This window comes from Manis javanica, chromosome 7, assembly GCF_040802235.1.
Source record: "Manis javanica isolate MJ-LG chromosome 7, MJ_LKY, whole genome shotgun sequence".
Taxonomy (NCBI): domain Eukaryota; kingdom Metazoa; phylum Chordata; class Mammalia; order Pholidota; family Manidae; genus Manis; species Manis javanica.
In genome coordinates this window covers 42874275-42889436 of record NC_133162.1, presented here as the reverse complement: position 1 = coordinate 42889436, position 15162 = coordinate 42874275, and the positions used below count along the sequence as shown (strand labels likewise).

The following is a 15162-nucleotide window of genomic DNA, read 5'->3' as shown; positions in this document are numbered from 1 at the left end:
TTAGATCAAAGTGCCTAGGACCACAATATCACATAGAAGACACTTAAAAAATGCCACTTTTGGATGTGGGGCAAGAACTCAATAGCAGCTGGATTTGTTGCAGACAGAAGCAGACTCTTTATAATTCAGGAATTTGAATAGAAGAGAGTGTACAAAGAACAAAGGTAGTGGAAAGGAAGAAAGTAAAGAAGTAAACATAAAATTATACATGCTTCCTTGTTGCTTACAAATGCTGGCATTTCTAAACATTAACATAGTCTATATATATTTCTCATTTTAAGAAAGAATTTGCAGTATCTTCTCTTGTTTGTATAAACTGGTTATATTAAGGAAACTGTATTTCATACCATGAATACCAATAAATATTGGTTAGAATATTTTTAAAAACTTCAGTAATATAAAAAGCAGCAATCCTTCAGAGATTTAAACTCTTAAACCTAGGTTTGTTTTCTAATTTGGAGTGCTAAATATATATCTGGGGAAGTTTTAAGCCTAATTTATAAGTTTAAAGAATTTATTTCAATACATATATACACAAAAATCCCTAAAACTTTACAGTTATTAAACGAACAAAAAATGTTAACCGAGAGATGGGATCACAGTCAACTTCTGCACTGTCTTTAACAAAATAAGCATCTGTAACACAACATTTCCATTTCTATCAATAAACAAGTGAGCTAAAGAACAAAGTAGCACTAAACAAAGGCAAGTCATGGACAGAGTTAGTAAAAGTCAAATGATCGACTCCACAGCGTTATTAGCTAGCATAACACTATCCCTTTTGCTCTAAAACAAATGTGATCTATTTTTGATGCACGTAGAAGTCCTGATAAGACAACTTTAGTGTCTTCATTACCCTCAGGATATAAGTAAAATTTTGTAAAATATACATTTAGATTTTTTAGCTTAACTAAGGAATATGAGGTGAAGACAAACTACTCCAAAAGCAGAGTTTTCAATGACACTTCCCTGAAGACTGAATTTTTTGAAGCAAGTTATATCACTTGAAAAGAAATCATTTGAAAAAAAAATGACATTCTCTTTAGAAAAGGATCTTTTTCATACAAATGACAACCAATCACAAAATTCTCTCATTTGCAATAGCAACAAATACATTAATTACCTGGAAATAAACTTAAGAAAACTTAAAATTGACCCTAAAATTAACTCAAAATGGATAAAAGACTATTTTGAAGTTTAAAACTATAAACCATTTAGGTAAAAAAATGGGTATATATCTTTATAACCTTGATTAGGCCAGACATAAAACAGAAGCAATAGTTTTTTAGATATGACACCTAAAGCACAAGAAGCCGAAGACAAATTAGATAAATTGGACTTCATCAAAATTTTAAATTTTTGTTAAGAAAGCGAAAGACAAACCACAGAATGGGGAAAAAAATTGTAATTCATAGTTCTAATAAATGTTTAGTGCCTCGAATATATACAGAACTCTTAACAAAACTCAACAGTAAAAATCCATTTATTTTAATGGGGGAAAGGACTTAGACATTTCTCCATTTATTTAGGCCTTCTTTGGTTTCTTTTCATTGTATTTGCACACATTCTATAAAGTTAATACTTAAGTATTTCATGGGTTTTGGAGCTATTGAGATGGTACTTTTCAATTCTAATTTCCAATTGCTCACTGTTAGCATATAGAAATATGATTGTTATATACTGACCTGACCTTCAACCTTACTGAATTCATTTATTAGATCTAGAGTTTTGAACAATCTTTTGGATTTAGAGACAGTTTCTGCTCTTTGAAATGCAGTTAAAAGAATGAAAACAGAATGGGGAAAAAATATTTCTCTATAATATATGATGTAGTTATTCCACTCTTAGATATTTGAGGAATAGAAAAGGCAGTATATATCCCTCCGAAGACAACCAATATGTACATGAATGCTTATAGTGGCTTTATTTATAACAGTTAGACAATGGAAACAACCCAAATGTCCATAAACTGGCAAATGGACCAAAAAAATCCACACATTTGTGGTATATCCATACAATGTAATACTACTCAGCAAAAAAGGAAATGAACACATAACATGGATGAATTTCAAAGTATCATGCTGAGTGTAAACCAGCCACTCCCCCCAAAAGAGTACATACTATCTGATACCATTTATAGAAAACTCTAGAAATACAAACTAATCTTAAGTGTCAGAAAAAGATCAATGGTTTCCAGGGAATGAGTTAAGAGCAGGAAGGAGAGATTACAAGTCAGGAGGAAACAAAGGTGATGGTATTTTCCTTATCTTGATTGTGTTGACAATTTCATGAGTATTTACTTTTATCAAAAGTTATTGTTTGTACACTGTGAATATGCAGTTTATTATATATCAATTATACCTCAATAAAGTTACTAAAATATATTGATTACTTTTTTAGTAATCATCCTTTTTATGTCATACATTGGTATTTTATTCTTATAAAACATACTTGGTAGCTATGATCACTGTTCACTGTTTTCAAATTACATTTTTTTACTCATAGTTAACTGAAATCTATTCTCAAAATATCTTTGAGGCTAAAAGATTGGTAAATTAGAGATCATGTAAATTTGAGAATGTCTTCATACAACTTTTGAATATGAATAAAATTTTACCTGCGTTTAAAAAAGAAGGGCAAGAGGTTGTTGGAACAAGAGGGCAAAAACAAAGCCCATAGGTACATAGAAGGTAATGCTTTGAGATCCTAAACTCAACAACTAGCTTTTAGAAACACTAAAATAACTTCATCCCTCCCAAGGCTCTTTTGCAAAAATTCCATTTTTCTTTACCATAGTTTCTTTCTTCTTTTTCTAGCTTTCAATTAATTTTTTTAAATTAAGGTATCATTGATATACAATCTTACGAAGGTTTCACATAAGCAACATTGTGGTTTCAACATTCACCCATATTAAAAAGTCCCCCCTCCAGACCCCATTGCAATCACTGTCCATCAGCATAGTAAGATGTTCTGACTTTCTATATATATATTATTAGAATAGGGGAAAATGAATTTACGGTTGCAGAGGATGAGAGTAGATATGAGCTTCTGTTCAGCACTTACTCAGATTTAACACTAAGTAAAATGTTAGTAACACTGCTTGCATATCCTGTGACTTTCATGTCCTATTTCTCCTATGAAACATTTATCACTTTTCATTCTCCATGGTCTACTGGGCACATTATAAGTGCTTTTAAAATTAAATGAGTATAATGTCTAAGTTAATTACTACTAACCAGGAACCCTACTTTATTTCAACTCTAGATGTTGAAACATGTCTAATCCATTGGTAATATCCTACTGAACTGATTTTTTCCCCTTCTATTTCCATAAGTCAGTCTGACCAATTATCAAGGATGAATTAACATAAAGTATGTATCAGGAGATATACAACCTGGGTCCAAGTCTGAGTTCTGCGATTTACTGTATTCTTGGGCAAATTATTTGGTTCTCTGAGCCTGAGTTTCTTCAGTGAAATGGGAATAACATAAAACTACCTCACAGAATTATTTTAAGGATCAATTTATATAATCTATGAAACAATACTTTATAAAAGTGCTTTGGTCGTTGCTAGATAGATTTAAAAAAAACCTTTTAAGAGCCCAGTTCAATCCCCCTAGAAAACTCTTTTAGGGGAAAGAAAAATTACTGACAGGTTTAATTGTCATGTGTTTTCTTTTCCTTAAAAAAAAAAAACATAGATAAAGAAAATGGCTCAAGTTTACTCTAGCTGTACAGGTGGATAAAACAAACTACTAAATTACAGTCTTTTCTTCACTACTTACAATGGAGAAACAGCTCAAATGCCCAACAAGAAAGGCTAAGTATATTTATTTACTTGATACATAATATTGCTATTTAGGTGAAAAATATGTAAACACACAAAACATAGACACACAAAACATGGACACACTATGTAGTAAGAGAAACAATTTCAAGATAGCATTCAATCACCTAGGACAACTATGGAAGAAGCATGAATCTTTATGCTGTATTTGTTGCCAATGTCCAACCAAATATACTAATAGTCATACTAATTATCCAAAGCAACATAAGGAAAAGGAATGTTTTTCATTATATCAAGTTCAAAAACTGCTGGAGTAATCCTAATGAAGCCTTTAGAGTTTCATTAGTTTTTAATGAATTACAGTATTTGCCTGGAGGAAAACCAATGAGAAGATAACTTCACTTAATACAAATAAATTTCAATGAGTTGAAACACAAATAAATCTTTAGTTTCACTATATATATATATACTTTATTTGGTTTGTCTCCTATATATTCATAAATTGTGTGTACACACACACCCATTATGATTCAATTATAGTATCCAAGATCTCAGTGTAAGAAGAGCAATAAAGTTTAATACCAAGGGCCTGTGCCATTTATTTTTATTCACATTCAAGAATTTTCCATTTTCAGAGTAGAACCGAAGATATGTTACAATACATAGTGTGGGAGGTGGGGGAGCAAGGAGAGCAGTATAATGCATAACTGCCTAAAAAATTTAGCAATTTAACAATTCTTTCACCAACCTATTTACTTTAGTTAAAACCCTTTTAGCAAAAGTTTATCAACGCATCTATAAACTCAAGTCTAGTCAGATTTACAAGCCCAGCTCACTAAGTATTCAGAAATAGTCAAGAAGCACTGCCTCAACTACCTAGATATCTTTAAAGATTAACTTCATATATCTCTTATTTTTTAGCCTTTCCAATAGTTTATAGATGCTCTTGGGGGCAGGAGGGGGGCAGTATCTGTAAATGGTATATAAAGTTCCATTCAGATGTGTGCACTTTTATTTTGACCCAGGGCCCACACCTTCTGTCAGATTCTCAATGGATTTCATGACCTTTAAGTAGGCTGAGAACTGCTACCACTTATCTCACAGGGTATACTAGCCAAATATAACAGCAGTTATTATATCCTAGTTGATAACTAATTGCTAAGTAAAATAAGGCATTCCTTCCACAGAAATGAAGGCTCACAAGCTTATGGCTGCATCCTTGGAATAAAAGCAGGAGTTTGAATTTAACTGCCCTGTAAAAGACACGGCTTGTCAGTATACAACCCACTCTGCAGTATTAAAAGGTTAACATTCCTTACCAAAAAGCCAAGATTCATCTGAAACAACCTGGACAACCTATGGTTTCTTTTTTCAGTAGTCTTTTAAACTGTCTAATTTTTTCTGCAATAATTAAAAGTTATATATACTTTCATCTTTTCATTACCTTAGTTACCAAGACACATGATGACCAATGAAATCATCTACCTACTGAAGTCCCGGCATTCAATGCTTCAAAATAAAACATTTTGAGATGTCAAAGAAAATACCATTATCCATCTAAAAAAAGACAAAGTAATCCTTTTCCTAATTAATCTATAAGAAGTATATGCCATCAGCTATTTAAAATACTGGCAGAACTTAAAGGCATGTTTACCCAAAACCAAATTGACTTGACTTTTAAAGGTAAGTGACAAAAAAACACAAAATCTCTAAGCTTCCTATAGAAAGAAAAAGGTAAAATTGTAAGTTCATATTTAAGATTCTTAAATTTAACATTCACAGGTTAAAAGTCAAAGTTAAAATCACCTAAATGTCTATTTAAAATTCAAATCAAGGCAAAACATAATCAAGGTTGTTCACTTTCAGCTTCTTTGGTATTTCCTGCTTAGGGTATCCGTTTTCTTCACAGAAACTTGATCAGAAAAAAACCTTTAAAATGCTTTATAAATTAAATTCCAATGTTCCTGCTATGCGGACTATTTCATCTGATTATTTTAGGAAAAGACTAGTCTCATTCATAAAAGCTACATCTGAATCTAAAAGAGGAAATGTTTCTACCACAGAACCTTAAAAAAAAGAGCTGAAAGTTGATGAAAGAATACTGCTGCCACGTCTTTTCCCCCTCCCCCACTCACGTAGTGGCTACTTCATCCCTTCAGAGTGCATTCCAAGAGAAAGTCCAAAAGCCACAGCTCTCGGAGAAACCAGAAACAGTTAAGGTGAAATTGGCAAACCTCTCTGGCCTCTTAGATCAATTCCAAAAAGGATATCTAGCTGCTTCTTCATCCCTTTCTTAAAGCAAACAATGCAAACTTCCAAGAGTCTTCACTCTTATCCGGAACGCCTAAGATGTTAATGCGTGAACACTGACTTGTATTTAATTCATTCAGTTATTTGGAATAAACAGTCTCCTAACTTATGGGACCACTGTTTAAATCATACATCTGGAGGCCCTTATATAACCCATGGAATTCATTTGACTGATGTGAACTTTTCAAAGCAGCAGACTCTCTGCTGAGAGAGACGAGAGAGGGGAAGAAGTGCATGGGCCTTTAAAAAATTTAAGTGGGAGAAGAGGGAAGGAAGAAGACTGAGCTTCCCAGATGACTGGCTGATCTGACAGCAGACTTCCTCAACCCAGCAGCCCGAAACTCGCCGCCCGCGGCTGCGTCTAGCTGCTCCAGCAGCACGGCTGCGCGCAACAGATGAATTAAGCCCTAACTTCTTTGGGTAGGTCCGCTTCGCAGACCCGATGACTTTTCAACTGAGTAAAAATGCCTGGAGTGTTCACGACTTCAGCTCTAAGCTTTAAAACCCGCTCTCCGTTGCCACATGCTACCCATCTGCTGCTGTGGGGGCCAAAACCCCCACGCCCCGCCCTCGCGTTCCCTTTGGCGTTACTGGGAGGACCAGGTGTGAGCGGAGCTCGGAAAAATCAACAGGGGTACTCCTGCCCGGGAAGGAATATTCAAGAAAGTCCTGGTCCCCGGGGCGGGGACAGAGGCTGCCACAGCCCCAGCGGTCCGGGGCGTCCACTGGGAGGTGGGGAGCGGGGCACCGCGAAGGGCAGAGGGACCTGCGGGCAGCCAGAGGGACTTGGCGGGGCAAGGGGCAAGAGGCCGAGGCTCCAGAAAAGGTACTGAGGCTTCTGCGCTTCGGCGGAGATTCTCCCACCCTCAAGCCATGCCACCAGAGGGGGAAGGGACCAGACCGCCACAGCCGTCCGAGAAGGGCCACGGCTGGCCAGGGGCCTCAATTTTCAAGGTCGAGGGAGCGTCTCACCTGGGAAGTGGGACAAGAAGACGGCGCGTTCCTCAGTCCCCTGTCGCCTGCACACCGGCCGGGACACCCAATCGCCCCCTCGGACCGCTAGCGGCGCGACTGGGCAGCAGAGGGAGCCCGTTAGCCCTTTTATAACCTCTAGGCCGCGACGGCGGCACTGGGGAGGCGGTGACTGCAGACCTCGCTACGTGAGCTCGATCACACCAGCGCCCGACGACTGCGCAGGCGCATCCTGCCCGCCCTCCCGTACCCGCAGCCCACGCCCGTACTGCCCACCAGCCGGTGGAGTCTGAGGCTGCGACTGGGGGATGGCAGGCGCGCCTGGGATGTAACGCGCCTGCGCAGGGCTTAAGCCGCTCTACCATCACCGTGGTTACTCGGTTTGCCCTGCTCTTTTTCACCAAGTGGTTTAACGTTTTAATTTCACAACAGCCTCAGGCCTGAGAAATAAAACCACAGCAGTTAAATATCTTACATGTGAGAACAGGACCAATAGAAAACAGAAAAGGAGCCCCAAGTGGAAAATAATACAGTGCAGCCACTTGGTAACACCTGTCTTGGCCCTGAGGCTTTTTGCTTTACCAATCTCCCTCTTTCACCTCTGTTGTTATTTTATATGAGTCTTGCTCTCCCTCTTTTATACCTTATCTGTAGATAATGGACTGTGTGCTCCAGAGACAGATTTTCTAGGTTCACTTCCTGGCTCAGTCCCATTTAACACTGGGCATTAACCTCTGTTTCCTCATCTGTAAAATGGGAATGACAGGCACCTCATAGTATTATTGTGAGAATGAGATAATGTTTTTAAAGCACTTAGCGCACAGAAAGAACTTGGTAAATATTAGATAAAGGCACCAGATGTTGTGTTTGGTCTTAGTCTAACATTTGTCGTAGTCATTATGTTCCTAAAAGAACATATAAGCCTTACTATCAGGGAGCAGACAATGAAGATACTTTTACCCTTGTCAGTGAAAGGGAAGGATGACTTCTCCAGGACTTGTTATTCATTTTTTAAAAAGTCTCTAAAGGTTTCTATATATGCTGAGAAGCATAACAATAATTAGTATTTGACTCTTATCTAGGAAGTAGTGTTGATTGTAAAGACACAGAAATAAAGAGGGAACATTGGAAGCCCTAGACAACCAGAAGGTAGATCTAGTGATGTCTATCTAAATCAGCGATTTTCAGTGTGGTCAGGGGTCCATAGGATCAAAAGTATTTCATCCTAGGATTTCATTTGCCCTTTTCTCTCTAGTACAATGGGGTTTTCTAGAGACTACACAGCCTGTGATATTTCAGCAGATGGAATGCAGAAGCAGATACAAGAATTCCATTAGGCCAGACATTAGATTTGCAGAAGTGTAAAATAATGCCACTCTTCTCACTAAATTCTTTTTGCTTTGAGAAAATAGTTATTATTCATCAAAAAAATAATTTATGTTATCATCTAACAGATTTATTATGTTGTTTTTAAACGAATAAAAAATTTTTTACAAATTCTTTTTCATTCCATATATGCTTAATGTTGATAGATACAATCCACATAAAAGCTTTTTGGAGTCCTCAATAGTCTTTAGGAGTGTGAAATGATCATGAGAACAAAGAGTTTGAGAACCACTAGTCTAAACAAATAGCAGGGAACCCTTTGATATAAGAGATAAAGATTTCTTCCTGCTAGAAAATCTTTGCCTCAAATGGAGCTGTAAATACATACCCACTGGCCTTATAGAGAGCTAATTCTGAAAATTGACAATTTCACCCTATAAATAAAATGGCAGATTTGTTCTGATGCTAAGAAAGCTTCAGCTTCAGGGGCTTCATTTGCACTAGCCCTTTCTAAGGCATGAGACAGTCCCTAGCAATATGTTCACATGGTCATACGCTTTTGTAAAATTTTTAAAAGTAAAAATTTTAACTGCAATCCTTAGCCTGCTAGATCTTTCACTGATTTCTACTCTGTCATGCTTCCCCTTATTAATGGTGTTGGAGTGCCTAGCAGGCATTTTTTAAATTTAGGTGAAGGAAAGTTGAGCTAGAATACATTTGGTCTGAGTTTAGTGGAATATATTTTTATAATTCACAATCACTGCCATGTATTGTTAGGATATTGCCAGCTGTCTCAGTGTAGGAATGGCATCCAAGAATACTCCTACCACCCATTGTACCAACCCACCCAGCATTGTAAAACAAAGGTGTCAGGCCAAACACCTTATAGCTATTTGAATGTGTCCTATGTTCTAGCGTCAAAATATATGAATAGTGGAAAAGCAAAATTGAAATTTAGGGAACCTAAAGCAAATCTGTGGGGAAATCCTCCAAATATAGGATGTGTAAAATGTTGATGAAAGATTTAGTGCTTATCAATGCTTAGCCAATAAAAGGGAGTTCTTTTCTGTCCGCATTTAATAAGGATATCCACAGCAAACTAGTTAGAATGTCTTCAGTTTAAAGAAACATAATATGCCTTAAAATCTTCTAAGTTATATATTAAATAACCTTGAGATTTTCCCAAATGTGACAATCCTAAATATTTACATGGCATTTTCAATAATGAGTTGTAAAGCTGAAAGAAACTTCTAACCTGTCCCTCTCAATATTATTTAGTTGCCCGAATAACACACTTCCTATCAAATCTACATATGACTACTCAACCTGATCATCCCTGCTTGGTTAGAATGAAGATGGGAGATGCTGTGGGGAACAGAAAAAGAATGATAACGCTCCCCTCAGAAAGGTCAAAGATGCTCTAACTGTACAATAAACCTCCAAATAAATCTCTCCTTTTTGCATCTGAAAAATTTGAATGTGTTCGTCAATTAATATTTCTGGAAGAAAATGTTAAAAATCCTATATTCTTAGGAAAAGCATATTATGTAGCTATGATATAAATTAATGAGCAGATGTGATTTTAAACTCAATAGATCAGTGTCAACTCAGCCTTGTGAACAAGCCTCCAAAAGAGCCTGCCACTCAGTGACGGTCTCCCACATTTAAAAGTTAGCCCACCAGCAACAGCCTTACGTGAATTACCCTGTCTCTGAAAATCAGCCTGTTAATAGAGTATCATGCTTCTACCGCTGATGTCAGTCCACTCCCATTTTTGAAAGGCAGCCTATCCCTGAACTCCACCTTTTACAAAATACTATAGATCAGCAGAGAGGCTGTGTCAAATAAGCATAGTACTTCTACACATAGAAAACAATAAACCTGCTTTTTTTTTCAGATTTTGAATGATGGTTTCTTCCTTTGACATTGAGTGCCTGTGTGCCCAAGAAAAGGGGAAGCTCAAATAGAAGATGTAGTCCGTTATTGAACGCAATTTTAATGAAACTGCATTCATACATATGAAAGGATTAGAAATCATTCGAGAGAGTGGATAAGTATTGAGTTGTGTTGTGATGATTATAAAATACTACATATTTTACTTGAGAGTTAGGAAGGGTAATAAAGTTGAATTTGATGAAATAGGTAATAGTGGGTAGGTTTCTTAGCAGGGAATTTAAGATGATGGAAGCAATATTTTAGAAATGTTATGCTATGTGAATTAAAAGAGGAAGAAAGAGGAGTCTAGATTAGTAATCCAGGATTCACTGAATAAATATTTATGGAATGCGTACATGTGTCCAAGACATTGCCTACTGGGCTATGGAAGGTCAAAGTTTAATTAGACCATCTCTACTTTCAAAGAGTTTATAATCTTATTGCATAGAGTTAAAGCCTACACTTGTGGCAGTGGGAATTCATTCATCCAATAAATATTTGCCAATATTAGCCAAACTGTGCTAGGTGCTGGTTATGTGATTCCCCTGTTATAAAATTAGAGCCCTTTAAAGGAAACTGACAATACACAAAATAAATAAACAAGTAAATACTAAGTATAATAAAGAAAATAACAAGGTGTTGTGGAAAAGAATCGTAGGAAGGACATAATTTAGGAAGGGAAGTGTTGCTGAAGAAGTAACATGTAAACTGAGACCTGAGTTAGCCAGATGAAGTGTGTAAGAGCATTCTAGAGAGAACAGCATGTGTGAGGACCATGTATCAGGGAAAAACCTGGTGGATTTGAGAATCTAAAAAAAATTCAGTGTGATTGTACTGCAATAATCATGGGAGAAACTGGTATGATGGGTAAGCAGAAGCTAGATCACGCAGGGCTTGTTTAGCCCTGTAAGAAATACAATAGGAAGGCACTGAAGTATTTTAAACAATGGAGTAACATTATGTTATTTACCTTCAACAAAGGAAAAAATGCAATGTAGGAATATGTTTTCCATATCACTGGACATAGGAATGGGCCTTGGCACAAGGAGTAATAGGGACTTCTTTAATCGTGAGTAGGGACATGAAAGTCAAGAGATGAAGTATTCTAGAATGCACCTGAAACTGGAAACCATTTCAGTCACTAACATCCCGTTACTGTTGCATTGAGGAAAGTGGCTGCATGGGGATAGCCAGACCACCTACATCATGTGGCCTCAGGAGGAATGCTCCCTGTTGCAGGCAGAATAACGGTTCCTCAAAGATGTCCACGTCCTAATGCTTAGAACCTATGAATGTGTTACTTTACAAGACAAAAGGACTTTGAAGGCATAATTAGATTAAGGACCTTTATCTGGGGAGATTAGTCTGTATTATCCAGGGGCCCAATCTGATTAAAAGAGTTCCTTAAAGCGGAGAACCTTTCCTGGCCTTGGTCAAAGAGATGTGAGACAGAAGCAAAGTCAGCTATTTGCTACACTGTTGATTCGAAGATGGAGAGAGGGGGCCATGAGCCATGAATGTGGAAGGCCTCTAGAAACGGGAAAAGGCAAGGAAACGGATTCTCCCCTAGAGCCTCCAGAAAAGAACACAGCCGTGCCAATATTTTTATTTTAGCCCAATGAGACCCATGGTAGAGTTCTGAACAGAACTATAAGAGAATAAATTTTTATTGTTTAAGCCATCAAGTTTGTGGTAATTTGTCATAGCAGCAATAAGAAACTATGACTAAAACAACAGGTAGGCTCCCTCCCTCTGAGGGCAGCCATTTTCTCTTTCAGATAATAAAATATCGTGGAAAAAAAAACAGGTAAAGGCAATGACATTTCTCAAGGGTCTGAGTAAATTTCCAAATGTTCTCTTCTAGAAATGAATGTAGTAATTAGGGCTCACCCTTTACACAGGATAAGCATTCTTGAAATCATGGGAATTACCTGTGGAAGAGGACTCCAGGGAAGAAGAAAGACCTTTCAATAAGCAAAACAGGGGCATTAAGACTTTAAATTTTAATGTTAAGGCATATGACCTCATCTTGTACATTCCAGCTAGTAAAGTAGGGCATATTACACAAAAATTGTGTCAAGGTTTCTAGTTTGGAAAACTAGAAAAATAGTAGTATAAATAACTGAAATAAGGAAATTGGTAATGTGAGTCAAATTTGTAGGGAAGGTGAAAAGTTTGATATTTAGTCTTACTGGATTTAAAATGACAGGGGCAAATAGAAATACCATTTGACCCAGGAATTCCACTTCTAGGAATTTACCCTAAGAATGCAGCACTCCAGTTTGAAAAAGAGAGATGCACCCCTATGTTTATCACAGCACTATTTACAATAGCCAAGATACAGAAGCAACCTAAGTGTCCATCAGTAAATGAATGGATAAAGAACATGTGGTACATATACACAATGGAATATTACTCAGCCATAAGAAAATAACAGATCCTACCATTTGCAACAACATGGATGGACCTAGAGGGTATTATGCTCAGTGAAATAAGCCAGGCGGAGAAAGACAAGTACCAAATGATTTCACTCATCTGTGGAGTATAAGAACAAAGGAAAACTGAAGGAACAAAAACAGCAGCAGAATCACAGAACCCAAGAATGGACTAATAGTTACCAAAGGGAAAGGGACTGGGGAGGATGGGTGGGAAGGGAGGGACAAGAGTGAGGAAAAAGAAAGGGGGCATTACGATTGGCATGTATAGTGTTGGGGGGGGCACGGGGAGGGCTGTGCAACACAGAGAAGACAAGTAGTGATTTTACAGCATCTTACTACGCTGATGGACAGTGACTGTGAAGGGGTATGTTGGGGGGACTTGGTGAAGGGGGGAGCCTAGTAAACATAATGGTCTTCATGTAATTGTAGATGAATGATACCAAAAAAAAAAAAAAGACAGGGGTATCATAGGCTTCAAACTTACTCTTCCAATTAATAATCAGTTTGTCAATATTAAGTGGATTTTCATATCACAACAAAAAAATGATAATAAAGGTTAAAATTCTATCTACTTGCAGTTCTAATTTAAGATTAATCCATGATTTCTTTGGATTTAACTTTGCTCAACTTGAGTCAACCACACATTAAATGCACTTTATCTTTCTACTGTTGGTTGGCAAGGCAAGACTACTTCCCTATGGCGTTCATTAGTATTGTTTACCAAATATTTCTAGGACTTCTCTTCCTAGAGAGAATGATCTGCTGTTCTCCACCATCTTTGAAGTTAGTTGTGGCCAATTAATTTGCTTTGGCCAATAGAAGAGACGTGTTTGAAAGTAAGAATGTGTTTCACCATGTTCCCTTCCTACCATTGCAGTTACCATGGAAGGCCATATCAAGATGAAGCTTTCACCAGTCCAGGACTCTGAGTTCCTGCAATAAACAGAGCCCCAGACTTTCCACTACCTTGACAGTCTCCACTGGATATGCAGCTTGAGTGAAAAACAAACTTCTATTATGTTAACTCATTAAAACTTCGACTTGTGTAACTATAGCCTGACCAAGTCTAGCTTAACCTATATACTGTCCAAAGAAAGACTTATCCTTTACAAAACCTATTACCAAAATTGAATTATACTTGTACCTGAAATGAACACTGTGGGTTCCCTACCTAGTATTCATTCCCCCATCTGTCAACCTTATTAAGACTTTCCATATTGCCAAACTGTCAAATTTCGGTTTAGGTATGACTTCTACTTCTGCTTAGAAAGTAGAAAACTGCAAAGAATTTTGCTTCCACCCTTACAACAAGAAAAAATTCCAATAATCTACAAAATTATAAATTTTCTTGAGGTTGCAAGGCAACCAAGCAACCTGAGTTCCAAGAAGAAACCATACACACAGTTTAAACACTTGGTAGAGTAAGAAAAAAACTCGGCAAAATTTTAGCGAATTGTTAAAGGCAAAGTGTAGACTAGCATGCAAGTTGGGAGTCTCAGAGGCAAGGGGAGATTGCACTCAGAAATTCTTCTCACAAGCTTAGAGATGCTCAGATGTAAGATTGGGGTCAGGACAAGAGATCATAGGGGACCCCTAATGGTGCAGGCATAAAGGAGATAATTGGCAGCTGCTAGAAGTTGGATATAAAAGCCTCCCCCAGCCTTTTTCCTCAGACTCTTCTATACTCTGAAACAAAAGCCTTAAGCTCCTGGAAAAGGGGCCGTTTAACTTTTGGCCCCCAGGGCATAGGCAAAGATCCCTTGTGGATGGGGAAAATATAGAAGAAAAGCCCCTTATTCTTAGGAGAGTGGCAGGAAACCCTCTTGGACCCTGGATACTACAGATAGCAAGCTGAAGTCCACTACTGCTGAGGGAGGAGCAGGAAAGTCTTGCCCAAGATCAACCATAGATAAGAGGCTGAGTTGGCTGCTACACAGCAGAGACCAAAAAATCCCACCTCTCAAGGCCCAGGCCCAGGCAGCCTGCCTAAGACTGGGACTGGACTGGGACCACAGAGACTCTCCATCACAAACCCAGTCTAATGCTGTGTGGGGAGAAAGAGCCACCTGTGTCATAAGAATACAATGACAATTGAAAGCCAAAGTTGAAGCAGGAACACTGAGAAAAGCTCTCTGGTACCCTGGCCCCCATGCTAAGCACAAGGAAACAGCACCCTCCTGCTAAGGGAATTTGACATCTGTGATGTCATAAAAGTAACTGTCAGAGCAACAAAGCACTAGCCCAGCTCAAACTCCTGATTAGATTGATTCAACCCTTAACATTAGCAACACGTGTTAATTGCCAGGTATGGACTCTACTTACTAGAAAATAGTACTGTTCTACCAACAATGTCCAGTATTCATTAGAAAACCATGAGACAGACAAAACTAACAA

The 15162-nt window shown here is 37.7% G+C and overlaps 1 protein-coding gene across 2 annotated transcripts in view; it reads right to left on the bottom strand.

The window, feature by feature from the left end:
- Positions 1 to 7307, bottom strand: part of P4HA1 (prolyl 4-hydroxylase subunit alpha 1) — an 82401-nt gene extending 75094 nt beyond the window's left edge. The window contains exon 1 of one of the 2 annotated variants that reach the window (XM_017663181.3): positions 7070 to 7307. The gene's annotated coding sequence lies outside the window, so the exon portion shown is untranslated. The remainder of the gene's footprint in view (positions 1 to 7069) is intronic. The other variant, XM_017663180.3, reaches the window with a different exon arrangement.
- Positions 7308 to 15162: the final 7855 nt, after the last annotated feature.